Below are 15,878 nucleotides of genomic sequence, written 5' to 3'. Positions count from 1 at the left end.
CGAGCTCTCTGGAGCAGCAGGGACCAGCAGCTAGCCCAAAGGCCAGTAGGCTCTGGGGGCATGCTGGTGTCCGGGTGCAGGGAGGGGAGAGTGCCTTCTCTCCTCTCCCTCTGCCTTCCTTCCACAGTTATCACTGTGTACCCATTCGGCGCGGGGCGCTGTACCCGCTGCTGGCTGTCCACTGGGGAATGAAGCCACTAGAGCTAAGGAGGCAGATCCTAAACCAGCTGAGGGCGAGGGGTGACTGCCGGCAAGCCCCTTGAGCTGCTGGGAGCCTCCGTTTCCTCATCCATGAGCAGCCTCCGGAGGCGGCAGGAGGGTGAGGTACAGGAAGGTAGTGGGGGTCAGGCACCGTAGCTGCCACCGGGTGGAGGCGTGCTGTTGCCAAGGACGACGGGACCAAGTGTGGGTGCTCTGCAGCGCCCTCAGACGGGCGGTCGGAGAGACGCAGGGTGCACCACCCCATCCCATTAGCCGGGACTGGAGGAGTGTGGGTGGAACAGGTTAGAGGGGCGAGAAGGGGGCTCCCCAAGATTCAGGAACTCTGATGGCCTCACCTCAGCCCCTCTGTGGCTCCCAGCATGGCTCACTGCTCCCCTCGCCTTCCTGAGCCCATGTCGCCCACGGCCCAAGCCCCTCAGGTGTGGCGAGAGCTACCCTCCGAGGCTGACGGAGTGGGAATTGTGCACACCCTCAGGCCAACGGCTTCCCCTCCCGGAAAACAGGCTCCATCACTGTGCCCACCTCCTGGGGTGTTGGGAGGACTGAACACGACAAGCAGTTGAACTACGAATTGAGCCCAGACCAAGAAAAGCTCTCACCGAGGTCCCTCTGCCAGCACGTGGGTGCCACTGGGGGGAAGGCTGGGCATCTCCCAGGCGTGCAGAGCGTGGGCGGGCGAGGGAGCAACCCCGATTCTGTGTGCCCAGGCTGCGGACGCCATTACTTACCAACGAGGGAGCTATGCGCAGAGGGATAATGGGAACCAGTCGGGAACCAGCAGGCGTCACCTCGGTAGCAGGCACTGGACCAAAGGCTGGCACGCACATCCCTCCGGGCACACAATCAGAGACTGGCGGGAAGTGGCAGGGGACAGGGGCCCTCCAGCGCCCGGACAGACCCAGTTCTGGCCACCCAGCACCTGGCGGAGAGGGAGGCACCAGCGTCTGTAGGAATAGGAGAGAATGTCAATGAGGAGGTGCCTGGAATAAACCCTCTACCCCGAGATGCCCGAACCGGCCCTGGAAACACTGGGGAGGGAGACACCATGGAGCGATCATCATAGAAACCCAAGTGTTTGTAAAACACTACATTTTCCAGAGCACTCTGGCATCCCGGCTCATGTGGGCCCCCACATTATTTTTCAGAGGCGTATTTACATGTCATGCATATTTACGATGCCTTTCCCACCACCCACAGAATCCCCACAGCAGCCAGGAAGCCAGGGTTCCAAAGGCTCCAATCTTCCCTGCCACTGTCTTGCTTCTCCCTTGTTTTCCCTGGATGGCGGGGAGAGGTGAAAGGGGCTGGAGTCACACAGGCTTGAGTTTGAATCCCAGTTTGAACTCGCTGGGCAACGCTGGACAGGGAGCTGCCACTTTCTGAGCCTCAGTTTCCTCTCTGTCCCATGGGAATAAGAGCGCCTCTTCTGAGGGGTGCTAATGAGGAGTGAGAAGGTCACTGGAGGGAGAACATGTTGCCTGGCATATGTGCCTGAGAAAGACCCTCCAAAGAGGCTTTGTCCCGTTCCCTGCACTCAGCAGGAGGCCTTTCATGGCATCGCTGCCCATCACCTCCCACATAACGCATCTTGGGCAAGAGGCAGAGGGATGCCAGGTGTCCGTCTCCACCCACCTTTCCCAAACAGGTGCCACTGCTCCTGCTTGGAACTTTAAATCGGCAGGAGCGAGGCCCTTCTGGGAGAAGGAGGAGGCGCCTCCAATCCACAACCCCCTCCCAGGAGCCTCTTGGCTACCTTGGAGACCTCCGTGGAAGATTCTCAGCCTCTCATTCTACAGGTGGAGAGACTCAGACACAGAGGAGATGGAGCTGACGTGGGGGTGAGAAGCCAGGTGGGGCTAGGATCTGAACCCAAGCTTTCCACCTCAGCCCTAAGAGGGGAGGCACTGTAGCAACACAGAGAAAGGGCCAGCTGATGGTGAGGGAGGGTCACCTTCCTCTTCTGGTTACCCCAAGCACATGGAAAGCCTTCTTAACTTCCCTATAGCTGCATCCACTCTGTGCCAAGCCCATAACCTGTGCTCCTCACTGCTCCTCACCGTGTTATCCCTGCTTTTCAAGGGAGGAAACTGAGGCTCAAGCAGATTCAGCAATTACCCACAGGCACACACTGAGGAAGAAGCAGGGCATCCAATGCCAGGACCCAGCACTTAACCCCAGGTAGCCCTGCTTCCTCCAGTGAAAAAATCACCAACCAGGAAAACCAGGCATAACTGTCTGGACAAAAAAATGTTTAAGTAGCAGAAAAAGAAAATATCAAATTCTCAAACAGTCCTGAATCAGTGGACACAAATTCTTACAAACGTGTACAAGATTTCAAGATACACCATGGGGTGTGAAAATTGCCAGTGCCTGGAAAGCCAGTGCTTTGGAGGGTGCATTCTTGACCATGTTGTCACTTGTAGCCAAGATCAGCCAGAACCAAAGCAGAGGGAGAAGCAGTGGTAACAGAGGAAGGTGTCCTGTGCAGGGCAGGAGGGCAGGGACCCTGATCTGGGACCCACTTTCTTACTGCAGGACCAGAGCACATTGGCCCTCTCCCTGCTCAGAGTCCCCACTTTACAACAGGTGGGAGAAGCACACAGGACAACCTCTCAGGTCTCTGCAGCTCTGGTGGTATTAAAGATTGAGACTTCCAACAGGGATGAACCTCTGCAACATTATGTTAAGTGAAAGGAGGCAGTCACAAAAGGCCACAGAGGGTATGATCGCACTTACACAAAATGTCTGGAACAGGCAATTCTGTGGGGACGGAGAATAGATTAGTGATTGTCAGTGGGGGGCTTGGGGCGGGGGTGATGGCTAAGTGGTTCATGGTTTCTTTTTGGAATAATGAGAATGTTCTAAAATGGACTGTGCTGATGGCTGCACATCTCTGAATATGCTAAAGACCATCAAATGGTACACTCTAATTGGGTGACTTGCATGGTATATAAATTCGATCTCAATAAAGCTGTTACAACAATCCAACACTAACAAATATTCTGCAACTTCCAAAGTGGCAGCCATCCTCAGGCAACGTGCAGTCCCCTCAGCACTCTTCTGCTGCAGCCTGGGAAACCAAAGAGTATCTTCCTAGAAGCCCCCCACATCCCCCGCAGACCCTCTATTCCAGAGTCTTCATGTTGCACTTCACATTCACCTCCTCCAGGAAGCCCTCCCTGATCTCCCAACTATATTGGCTCCCTGGTTACTGGCTCCCAGGGCATCTTGGGCTTCTCCCTCTTGCCACTTATACCGAGAGAAGAAAATCACTTCCGTGATCACTGGATGACACTGCCTCCTCCATCATACTGGGTGCTCCATGGGGCCCAGGGCCGTCATCACTGGTCATCAATGTCAACTGTACAGTGCCTGGCCTGCAGGAACTGCTCCAGAAATGTTTGCTGACTGAATGAGTGAATGGAAATTTCAGATCCTGTGATGGACACCTGGCTTCCAGTCCTGGCTCCAGCACACTCTGGCTGAATGATCCTGAGAAAGTCACATAACCTCCAGAAGTCTCCACGCCTCTTTCAGAGAGTGGCCAGCGGTAATGGGTGAACATAGGCTGGGATGAAGGGATAATGGACATGGAAAGCACTTTGTGAAGTGTCTCCTCCCACACCTGTTTTGGTCGAAGGAACCCGCTCTGGCCCGAGCGTCTCCTAACACCTCTCTCTCCTCCACCGTCCACATCCCAGCCCTCACAACGCCTCCTGATGCAACACCTGCGTTGCTACCAGCACCATGGACAGAGCCACCACCAGCTCCTGCCTGGATTAGACCTGTCCTCTCTGGTCTCCTGCTTCTGCCCTGGATCCAGACGCAGATGCTGGAGGAATCAGGTGAAAACACAAGTTAGAAGTAAGGCCCTTTGCTCCTCTGCTCAAACCTAAGCCCTCCACGGCCTTACTTTACCTCAAGTAAAAGCTAACGACCCTACAGATGCCACAGATGACCCCCTCCACCTCCACCAATCTCCTCTTTCCTCTTTGCCCACTCCCCTTGCCTCTGTGCAATTTCCCAAATACGCCAGGCCTATTCTTGCCCCCGAGCCCTCATACCTGCTCTTCTAGCAGTTGGAATGTTGGTTGCCCAGATGTCTGCAAACCCGACCCCCTCACTTCCTTTAGGACTTTGCTGAGACCTGACCTTGTCGACAAGAGGCAGTCCGGCAGAGTGGTTAAGACTTCACCGAAGAACATGGGCACATCTAGGGTCTGCCAGTTACAGCCCTGAGTGAACTTGGGCAAGTTTCTCAGCTTTTCTGTGACTCAGTCACTCCTTTCTGCAATGGGATAATGACAGCAGCTTCCTCAGAAAGCTGCTGTGGGGCTTCCATGACTCAGTGAATGCGACCTCCTTGTGGGTGGCTATTGTGACCTTCCCTCCACCAAGAGCTCCCCCAACCACACCCGGCGCCCAGCCTGCCCGCTCTGCTGTCCTTCTTCTACGCGTCACCACACAGCAGGGGATGTGAACGGGGAATCTATCTGATGACCGCCTGCCCCTCCCACTAAAATGCCGGCCCCACAAGGCAGAGAGTTTTGTGGATTTGGTTTATAGCCAGAATCCCTGTGCCTGGTCCAGCACCTGGTGTGGAGGGGCTCAGTGAAGATTTCACTCAACAAATATTTTCAAGGCTGAATAAATATTTATTGACTAAGTGTCGCAAGCTCTGGGGTTCCCGGTCCACAGGCATTTCTGTCTCCAACCCAGCCTGTCCCTCAGAGCTCCAGGTCTGCACAGTCAAATTCCTAACTAGCGGCTCAGCCTGCTGCCTACACCTCAGTGTATGTGCCCATGGCCCTGTGTGGGACCTTCCCCGGAGACCCTGCTCTCTTCCAGCATTGGCTAACTGGGCACCTGGAACCAGCTCACCCTCTTTGGTAGCCAAGAAGCCAAGAGGCTCCCATACTCCCTCCTTCTTCTCGCTCACCCTCTTTTTTGTAAAACCCTAGACCATGTCCTCTTTCTTAGAGACCTCCTAAACATCTCTCAGATCCCTCTTCTCGATCCCAAGTCACTAGGCCATCCTGGCCACCACAACATCTTGTTGAGATCACTGCACCAGCCTCCTCTCTGGGCAGCCTGCTGCCTCCCTTAGTTCATCTTCTGGGCTGCAGCCAGGAGGATCTTTTCAAAACACACAAGGAAACAAATGAAAGCCTCCCTTTGTAGGCTTGAGAGGCCCAAATCCTCACTGACTCAAAAAAACAAACCGATGGGGACTTTTCAGAAGAACTCACCTTAGGGTGCTTCAAATAATGAAAAGCCTCCCCAACTTTGCTACCCGAGGCCCAGGTAAAATGGTATTTGTTGTATAAAAATTTAGTTTACCAAACAGATTTGCACAGGACTTTTTAGCTCAATAAATATTTGTGGAGTGGAATTGAAATTAAAAAAAAAAAAAGGGCAGCTAAAAAATAGCATTTATAGAGTCACACAGGCACTGGGGCTTTCCACACCCCCCATGTCTGGTTTTCTCCTCTCAGCAAACCAGTCAGGTGTTACTGACTCCAGGTTCCAGATGAGCTAAATGAGGCCCAGAGAAGGGAGGTCACTTGTCCGAAGTGACACAGTTCCCAGATTCCTGCGGAGTCCTCCCAGGCCCTGGAGGCTGTGCCAGCTGGGGGCAGCGAGGCTGGAGTTTCCGACAAGGCAGAGGAAAGGTGTTGACCCTCCTGCTCTCCAGCTGACTGCTGCTGGCCTGAGGCCCTCAGAGCACATAGACCTTACTTGCTCATTTCCTGCTCTCTGCCTTTGCCTGCATGGTTTCCCTGCTCAGGGTAACCACTTCCCAGGCTGCTCAAAACCAACTTGCCACCCTTCACGGTCCACTTCCAGCACTGAATCTCCTGCTTGGACCCCCTCCTCATTGGCTGCCCAGAACATACCACCTGCAATGACGTTCCCACCATGACAGCACACGCTGGCCCTTCTGCCCCCAGGGACTACGGTTCCTGTTTCCTCTGGGAACTTGTCCTCCCGCCCTTAGTCCTGAATCCACACTGACCTCCCCAGTCTCTCTGTGTGGCCTGACTTTGCTCCTGAACCCGACCAAGTCTCATCTCCCCAGCTGCCTCCTGGACTTTCTGTCCATTGATCCCTCAGGCCCCCAGGTCCAAAAAGGACTCATCACCTTCTCTCCCAAACCACTCATCCCTGATAATGCCAGGATCTTCCCAAGCCTCCAAGCTAGAAACTTGGGCATCTCTCGGGACCCCCTGCCTGCCCCTCAGCCCTCCCAGGCCTCGCTGATTCTGCCCCGAGATATCTGTCACACCACTGCTTCTCTCCAGGCCCAGTGCTCTGTGCTGAGTTCGGGCCCCATCCCCGCTCAGGGCATCTGAGTACAAGCCTCTCATCCACCCACGCACCCATGCATGCCACCCACATTCCCAACTTGCCCCTGACTCGCCATCCATCCGCTCTAGTCATCCCTCCGTTTACTCACTCACCCACCACCCATCCGCCACCATAATTTACTGAGCTTTCTAGTGCTCCAAACAATGTTCTGGGCACTGTGACCCAAGGATGGCTCAGACCCAGCCCTTGGCCTCCAGATGCACACACAAGAACTGGGTCTTGAAGGGTGAACACAGTCTATGGAGGGTGGAGGGAAGGTGTGGGGGGACATCTAGGTCGAGGGATAAACAAGAGCACGGGCATGGGCACAGGAAGGAGACACCTCGGGTGTCTGAAACACTTGGCCAGACAGGTGGGGAGCAACAGAGCTGAAGGAGGAGGGGCCGACTGAGGCTGGCTCTGCAGGGGCCTTCCAGACCAGCAGAGGCGTTTGCACTTTATCCAAAGCAGGGACTTGAGATACACAGCCTTTGGTCAGACCCCAGCCAGCTCTCTCAAGTCATAGCTGTGACCTTGAACAAATGACCTCAGTGCTCCCCATCTGTAAAATGGGAATAATGATACACCTATTACGAAGTACTAAATGAGCTAATGCATACACATATTATGTCTCTTAGCGGAGCGCCTAGCATATAGAAAATGCTCAGCAAATATAGTCGCTACTATTGCTCGTATTTTCCTCATGGATATCCTCTAGTCAGCTGGTAGACAGCAGAGAGCTTTACAGAGAGAACGTGCGTGCTGATCTAGACGGCAAAGCCTTCTCCTCCGCAGGGGGAGACTCTGGGATGAGCTTTATTGCCCCTGCCCAGGGTTTCCCAGGCTCTGGCTGGCCCCGGGGGCGTCATCAGCTCTAGGCTTGCCTTCCTCTGGGAACCACCCCCACATAACCATGCCCATCAGTGCTCCAGGCTGGCTCCTGAGCTGGGATGAATTCCAGCATGCCTTGCCCCTAATTTTGAGGAGCATGGGCATTTAAGCCCCAAGATGTAAGGGCCTAGGGGGCTTCCCTACTGAGAGTTTTTTGACTCAGGCAAACTCTCCGCTCTATGACACAGCTCTAGGGGACAGCTCCTGCTCTTCATGGAGAGTGGTGAGAAGCCCTTTACACAGCTCTCTCCCCTCACCCTCATGGCCCTGCTCTGGTGTACAGCCGCCCATTCTGCAGATGAGAATACAGAGCCTCTGAGAGGAGACAGAAGGGCCTTTGCCTCAGTCTGTGCAAGTAATGGCTGAGCTGGTCTGTCTCCAGAGCCCCTGCTGTCTCCCTGAAATCTTGGAAGCCCCACCCCCCACCCCCACAAATTATCAAGGCCCAAGATAATGCCTGGACATGAATTTTCAAGGTACTGAGGAGTATGTCTGGGAGAGCTGTCTGCAATGATGGGAGACGTTCTCACGTGCATGTCCACTAGTAGCCGCAAGCCCCACATGGCTACTGAGGGCCCTAAATGGGACCAGCACAACAGAAGAACTGAATTTTAAATTTAATTTTAATATTAAATTTAACAGCCACTCGTCCCCTGTGCCTGTGCTATTGGCCAGCACGAGACAGCTGTTAGCAACCTCACTGAGATTATACTTCTAGATAAGCCCACTTCTTAAGCCACAACTCACAAACCGTTTTGCCATTTTGTTAGATTTCTACCCTGTACCACGTCATCTCTGCTTTTATAAACAGAGGATATCCAGCATCCACAAGTTAACTGCTTCTTTATGATTCGAGGTCATTCAAAAACTAGTTGCCGAACTCCTGCTCTGAGCCAGGCACCAAGCCAGATGTGGAAGACTGACACATTTGTCCCACTCCCCAAGGATCTCAGTCAAGTGAGGGGACATGCCCTATATTAGGGTCTGTGATGGAGCAGATGGATACAAGGACAAGGTTTATACACAGTCTGGAGAGCCACGAGGACAGAGTAACTAACTTAGTGGTGGAGTCCAGGAAGGCTGCCCAGAGGAGGGGACACTTCTAGATGTCCCAGCATCTTAGAGCCTGGAAGTCACGTTCACATCCACAGCCCTTTTGTGCCTCCCTATAGCCCCGAGAGGGAGTTCGGCCTGGCCTGGATTCTGGTTTTCTGTGCACTAGATTCACATCAGTAGACACTTCTGGAATGAGCACTGAATGAGGGCCCCAGCCTGAAGCTTTGAGACCTGGAAGCCAAGCTGGCCAGTGCTCCCCTGAATCTTTCCCTGCTGTTTCTTGGGAGGGTTTACCAGCGACTCAGCCAGCTGGTACGCAAATTTGCTTCCAGTCTAGGATCTGGACATGAGATAGTCTCTGAATCCTTTGAAGGTCCAGTTTTGTGAACCCCTAAACTTCGTGGCAGCTCTGATGGGATCCAGTGGCCCCCTCCCTGGCCATCTGGCCTCTCCTTGGCCGGGATGACTTCCGGAGGCCAGGGGGGTGTTCATTTTAATGCCATCTCCCCATAATCCCTTCCTGTCTATTTGGCACTCTCGGGGCCCATGTGCGCCTGTCCTACTTTTCTTTCTCTGAATCCTTCTCTGAGCTCAGGGTTGGTTCATTCTGTCCTTCTGTGCACTCCCTGCAGACGTTCCTGCCTGCGGGGCCCAGGCAGTTCCAGCCCTGCCATCCCCCCTTGTTAACACTGAGCCCAGATTTCCCTCGTGTAAAGCCTCAACTGGCCTGGAGCCCCTCTGATTCCTTAGGGTGCCCTGGGAGCAGAAGGTAGGGAATACTGTGTCCCACAAACATTTCTTGAGCCCCTTATTTGTGTGTGGCCCCAAGCCGGGCCAAGCTGAGAACAAGGAGGTGAATGAGTCAGGGGAAGTGGCAAATACGTAAATAGTACAGCCGTCCAATATGACAGAAGCTGCCCTGGAAGGAGGCCCAGGGGCCCCCAGGAGCCCTGACCAGCCTGATTATAAAAATACCAAAAAGGAGGGGAGACTCGGGCTGAGCCTCAGAGGATGCATAGGAGTGTACTGGGCAGACAGAGTCGGGAAGGGAGTTGATGGCAGGAGGAAGAGAGAAAAAGCATGCTGTGTCTAAGCAATGGTGAGGACCTCTGCACAGGTCAGGGGCTGGTGTCTGGACTCCAGGGAAGGATAGGGAAGGAGCCAGGGCTGGAAACACAGGTTGTCACTTGATCACGAGGGTCCTGCAGTGCCAGTCCATGGAGGGTGGCCTTTACCCTGGGAGCAGTGGGAGTCCAAGGGCTCAGCAAGTTTGAATGGGAGCAAGATCAGCCCGCAACTATGGGGGGCAGCACAGAGGTGGCCACCATGGTCCAGGTGATTGCTGACAGTGGCTCACCTAGGACAGGGGCACTGGGGCTGCAGGCCAGCAGACAGAACCAGGAGACAGACTGTAAGATACGTCAGACCTGGGACTCATTAGATGTGGAGGGTGAGGTAGAGGGAGGAGTCGGTGATGATTGCCGGGCTTCTGTCCTGTGTGACTGTGGGCATATATTGAACACTAAGCTTCTGGCTACAATATCATAAGTACTTTGGGCTTTTGGGCCATTTGGTTCACCAAAGCTGTCAAAGACAATACATAAATGAATGGGCATTGCTGTGTTATGACAGCAATTTTTTTTTTTTATAATAACAGGTTGGTCATGGCCAGAGTCTGCCAACCTCTGAGCTACAAACAACAACAAAAACAACAACAAAAGCCATCTCAAGCTTTAACAATAAAATGGGTTAACCTACGTAACAGAGAAAGTTCAGAATTCGAGTGGACATCAGGCACAGTTCAATCAGGGTTTTCATTCTGCCATAGCTTGCGTGTCCTGAATTGCAATCCTCTGCTATTCCTGAGTCAACCCATTTTTGCTGGTAAAACAACTTTTATTGTTAAGGTTAACTAACACCCCATAAAGACTTGTAGGGGTTCATAACAGCATTATTTGTAATAGCCAAAATTTCAAATGCCTGTAACCAGTGAACAAATAAACAAAATATCATATACATATTACATTATATACACGAATACATACGTATGAATGTTTTACATATATATATCCGTAACACGGACTATTACTCAGCATTAAGAAGGAACGAAGCACTGAGAGGGGCAACAGAGAGATGGACATAAAAACCAATATGCTGAGTGGAAGAAGCTAGACATACAAAAGACTACACATGTTCCCATTTAAATGAACTTTCTAGAAAAGGAAAAGACAAAACCAAAGAGGCAGAAAACAGATCAGCAGTTGCCTGGGGCCTGGCATGGGAGTAGGGAATGACTGCAAATGTGCACAAAGAAATTCGGGGTTGTGGTAATGGCTACGTACTGTATACATTGATAAAACTCAAAATGAATTCTTAGGCAAACTTTATGGTATATAAACTACATCTCAGTGAAGCTGTTTTTTAAAAAGGCTGATGGGGACAAAGGGACTGCTGTGGCATAACCACCAGTGTCCACACAGAGGACAGCGGTGCCACTGACTCGTCAGGGGACGGAGTGGCAAGGGCAGGCCTGAGGGCAAGTGCCAAGGTCGCTCTGGACACACTGGGTAGGAGGTGCTTCTGGGGCATCAGAGTGGCATCCAGAAGAGCTCTGGGGGAAAGGCCAGGGAAGGAACTGGGGGTGTGGGGACTGTGGGTGTTCAGGGAGACACCAAAGCGCTGACAGCTGAGTCCCCTAGAGAGGGTGTGGCCTGAGAGAAGGCGGGGACAGAGCCCTGGATCATCCAGAGGACCCGTGGAGGAAGAGAAGCCACAAAGGCTGGGATGAGGCAGCCAGAGAGGCGGGGCTACCGGGGGCCCAGCCTGCGGGAGACGGCGCTGCCCCAGGTGCGCATGAGAACTGGTCACCAGGTGGACCATGGGAGGTCCCGGTGGCTCTGGTGAGAATGACCACAGAGGGGTGGGACGTGCTCCAGGCTGCAGAGCGTGAGGTGTAAACCAAGTCGGGTGAGCATCACCAAAAGCCCTAAAGAGCTCGGCTCGGGGGAGCAGGAGGGAATGGGGTGGCTAGGGCCGCGGCAGAAGCAGGTCAGGAAGTAAATGTGGACAGAGGCCATGGTCTACACTCCTGACAGGAGTAGCTGGGTAGAGGGTGAGACATGTCAGTGTGGGGGCAGAGGCGGCCATTCCAAGCTCCAGCACACACGCCTGGAACCGGGCAGCCTGCCCGAGGCCTGTGCCGTCACACCCCAGCCAACCGCTACTCACGCCCGGGAGATGGCTCCTGGTCTCCTGGGTGTTGATGCTCTGTTTTTTATTCCAGACCCCACCCCCACCCCCACCCCCCGAGGGTCCTGGCCCTCTGAGACAGACTCTGTGTGGGCTTTGCAGGAAGTATCAGTGGGAAAGCTCTTGGTATTACCGGCAGCTCAGCTCGGGCACCTCCTCCCCCCGCCAGATCGCCAGGATGCCCACCAGCCCAGAGGGCATGGGACAGGTCCCTATCAAGGGCCTCCTATTTTCCAGCTCTGCAAACAGTGTTTAGGTTGCTCTTCCCCACAGCCCTGACAGGTTGTCATCATTATATCCATTTGGCTGACAGGAAGAATGAGACTCAGAGAGGTTGAATGGCTCACCTAAGGTCACACAGCAAATAGGTGGTAGAACTGGGGCTGGCACCCAGGTCAGCCTGCCTCAAGAGCCTGTCCCTTTGTCCCACAGATAAAGGGTGTGGAAAACAAAAAAGGAGGGTGGGAGGCATGAGGGAGGGCAGGGCAGTGTTCTGAACTGCAAAGTGGTGGACTCAGGTTCCAGCATCAGATCTGCTCTCGTGGCCAGGGTGAGTCGCTCTCCCACATGGGCCTCAGTTTCTCCAGCCGTACAATGAACGCTAGGCCTCTTGTGGCTGCCCCACACTGAGTTCTGGGAACAGGTGCTTACTGGAGACACGTCTGTCTGCCTTCTGTGGTGGAAATAAGCAAATGTTCCTACAAGGTCAGCAGCAGAGAAAGGCCGCGGTATTGGGAAGAAGGCAGAATGGGGCTCTTCTTATCATGCTGGACCCTGGAGGAGCCGCCCCCAGGAAATACAGCCCAGCCCAGCCCAAATGCTGGCTCAGCCACTCTGCTGGAACAAAGCCTCAGCCTGAAGTCAGTGTGCAGGAGCAGCTTCCAGGAGCCGCCCCCCTCTCAGCCATCCCAGCAGGACCTGCCATGGGCGGGGGTGGGGGGTTCTGCACAAATCCCTCTTCTTTCTCCGCTGTGGCTGCCCTGTATGTAAGCCACTCCAGAGGAGCAGCTCTCTGGGCCAGCTTCCTTCCCCTCAGCTCAGAGCATCCCAGAACCCCCCAGCCTACCCCTCCTCCCCACCCCCCACAACTGCAGGCCCCTTGGAGGCTCCTGGCTGCCTCAGCACCTCCATGGGAGATGGCTAAAGGACAACCCATTAGAGTGAGAGTCAAGCTCTTCCAAAAGGAATCAGAGGCCCAGAGAGGGCAGGTACCTAAGCAAGGCCACACAGCAGACATGGGGGGCCAGCACAGACCCTGAGCCTCCTGACTTCCCAGCTCATTTCTGTGGCGCCTTCCGGAGGTTTTCATGACGGAAACGCTTTTATGCTTCTTCATGCCCTTGTGCTCAGAACTCAGACCTGCATCCTGATTTTCAGTTCACCGCACACGCTTCCAGGGAAATGTGTCCCACGTGAAATGACCATAAGGGATCCTGGCTCGGTCCCCTTTTCTGCCAGCACAGGTGACCTCAGTCAGCCTTGAGGATTTTAACACCAACTTCACCCTCTCTCTCCCTCACCTCTCCCTCCTTCCTACTCTCTCCCCATACTCAACCCATCGGGCTGTCTCTACCTTCAAAACATCTTCAGAATCCAACCAGTGCCTGCTACCTCTACCTCTGCCACCTATCCTGGTCCCAGCCTCCCCACGGGCTCCCACCTCCACTCTTGGTCCCTTCAGCCTGGTCTCTACAAAGCAACCAGAGGGTCCCGTTAGGATACAAGTCTCTGCTCAAAGCTCTTGGCAGCCCTCATCTCACTCAGAGTGAAAGCCAAAGAACCTTGCTTTGGCATACGGGGACCCCACACCTGGCCTCTGCCCTCACTGCCCACCACTCTCCTTGCCAGCCCTGTGTTGCCTCCACACTGGCCTCACAGCTGCTCTTCATCACCCACAAAGATCCCAGGCCTTACTGTTTCCACCATAGGGAGCATTCCTCCTTAGATATCCAGATGCCTCCTGTCTTCCTTGTGTGACCTCCTCCGAGAGGCTGTCCCGGACCTGGGCCCCAATCCTCCCTCTCACCCTCCCCTCATTCTCTAACCCCTCACCCTCCCCACTACCCCACCACGGCCATACATCATCCTTACTGGCTGGCTTGGATGAGCCCATCCCTAAAGTAAGCCTGGGACAGAATGCAGCCTCTTTTCGCCACCGATATAACTCCAGCCCTCCGGCCTAGGGACTGGCATGCAGTAGGTGCTCAATAAGTATTCTTTGAGCAAATGAAAGAATGACACCTAGCACCTGCCCCACTGCCTTGAGGGGTGCCCACCCTTTCCAGCCCCATTACTGCAGCAGGCCAGCCCCCATCCAGGGCGTCGGCATGAAGATAAGTGATCCCAGCAGCGGCAGGAGGTGCAGCCCCCTCCTCTGTGCCAGGCCACCAGTTCCCCCAACTCTGGGGATTCTCCTCTATTATTCCCGTTTCACAGAGGAGCAACCAGAAGCTCCAAGCACTGGAATGGCTTGCCTGAGGTCAGACAGCCAGCAGGTGCTAGAGGGGAGATTAAAACTTCAATCTGTTGGGCCCACAGACACCCACCCCAAAACCTAGCTGCCCTGGCCTGCATCTGACCCCTCATGCCTTCAGGGGTCCTGCGTGGGAGGCTCATGGTGCTGCCAGGTGACAGGCAGGGTGGCACCCTGGTAGTAGTGCTCCCCCCCCACACACACACACTGACTGGCCTCTGGGGGCAGCAGAGACCTCATACCTAGGGGGGAGAGGTCAGACAGTGAGCGCCGGGGTCCCCCTCTGGCCCCTCTGGCAAAGGGGAGATGGAACCCCCTCAGAGCACCTCACCTCCTTGTCATCTGCTGGTGGGAAGCTCTTAATAATCACCTACTGTGTGCAGAAGCCTGTGCAGAGGCCGGCGCTGATGCTTGTGGGAACAAAAGGATGTTACCACCCGTCCCCTCCCCACCTGCTGGTATAGTGGGGAAGCCCTTTGCCAGCCAGCATGTCATCTGATTCTCCCCACAGACATAACAAGTAAGTCATTTTGGCCCCATTTTACAGACCAGGAAAGTGAGGTACACATTTTTATCAGTCACCTGTAAATCTAGGCAACTGAGGAAGCTAAATTCTGAGTCTCCAGAGTGTCAGGATGGTGCAGGTGCTGGTAAAGGGAGGGAATGTCCCCGGGGCCAGGAGGATGGACAAGATCACAGAGGGCCACCCCTGCTGCCCTTCCCAGAAGAGACTGTCCTCACCATGACCCAGGCCCTTGCTTCCACCTCCCCAAGCCCCCTGAGACACTCACCCACTACCTCATTGGGCCCCCACATCCACACAGGGACTGCTTGTCCAGTACATGAGAAACTGGTGTCAAGAGTGAGATGGGGTCAGGCATGCCCAAGGTCAAGGTGAGGGAAGGGAACAAAACAGCTTGGCACATGTCTGCCTCCTGCCTCCCTGTGCAGATTGCTTTCCTATCCCCAGGTACCTCCTCCAAACAGCCACTCGGGACCTATAGGCTGAAAATGTGGCAACTGTGAGTCACTGGTGCACTGGCTTGTTGGAAGCCCATGGGGAAGCGGGGTTGGTGTGACTACCATGGTGCCCAGTCGGGTTGCTCCTCCAGAGGCAGGAAAACGGAGCTAAGGTGGTAAGGACGTTGGTGTGCAATCCATTTCCTGGGGATGCTGGGGACGCTGCTCTCCTAAAACACATTGGAGAATTCAGCTCCCTAAGAAATAGCTATTATTTACTGAGGCAATGACCATTTACTTTATTATCCAAACGAGGACACTTATAAGATTGAAAGGGAAGCTGTTAATAATTACTCCAAGGCTGACTTGGGAAAATCATGACATGGGCACATTCTTTGTGGAACACCTCCTATGTGGCAGGATGAATGCTGAACAGCTGACGTGTCCCTTCCCTTTCTCTCCTCACCGTGACCCACGGAAAGATACCGCAGCCACGCTCAACTCCTGTTCCTCTATCATGCCTGAGTTTCCGCCTCTGGAGTCCCTGCCTTGGGCCAAGGTACTGAAAGCTCCAGTTACAAGACAGAACCCCTCACCTACTGGACCCCATCCCTTCAATAATCAACCCGTTTTCAGCCACTGTGACTTCAGCATAGATTCATTTCATAGGGAATACATT

At 54.1% G+C, this 15,878-nt stretch overlaps 1 protein-coding gene across 3 annotated transcripts in view; it reads right to left on the bottom strand.

Annotated features, from left to right (window-relative positions):
* The window catches only part of DLGAP4 (DLG associated protein 4), a gene marked incomplete at its 5' end in the record, with an annotated part of 196,418 nt that overhangs the window by 139,602 nt on the left and 40,938 nt on the right, over positions 1–15,878 (bottom strand). For 2 of the 3 annotated variants that reach the window (XM_082746234.1, XM_082746230.1), the window contains one exon: positions 951–1,166. The exons of the other annotated variant lie outside the window; for it this stretch is intronic. The remainder of the gene's footprint in view (positions 1–950; positions 1,167–15,878) is intronic. 3 annotated transcript variants of the gene reach the window in all.

This window comes from Mustela nivalis, assembly GCF_964662115.1.
Source record: "Mustela nivalis genome assembly, chromosome: 8".
Lineage (NCBI taxonomy): Eukaryota > Metazoa > Chordata > Mammalia > Carnivora > Mustelidae > Mustela > Mustela nivalis.
This window is presented reverse-complemented; position numbering and strand designations above follow the sequence as displayed.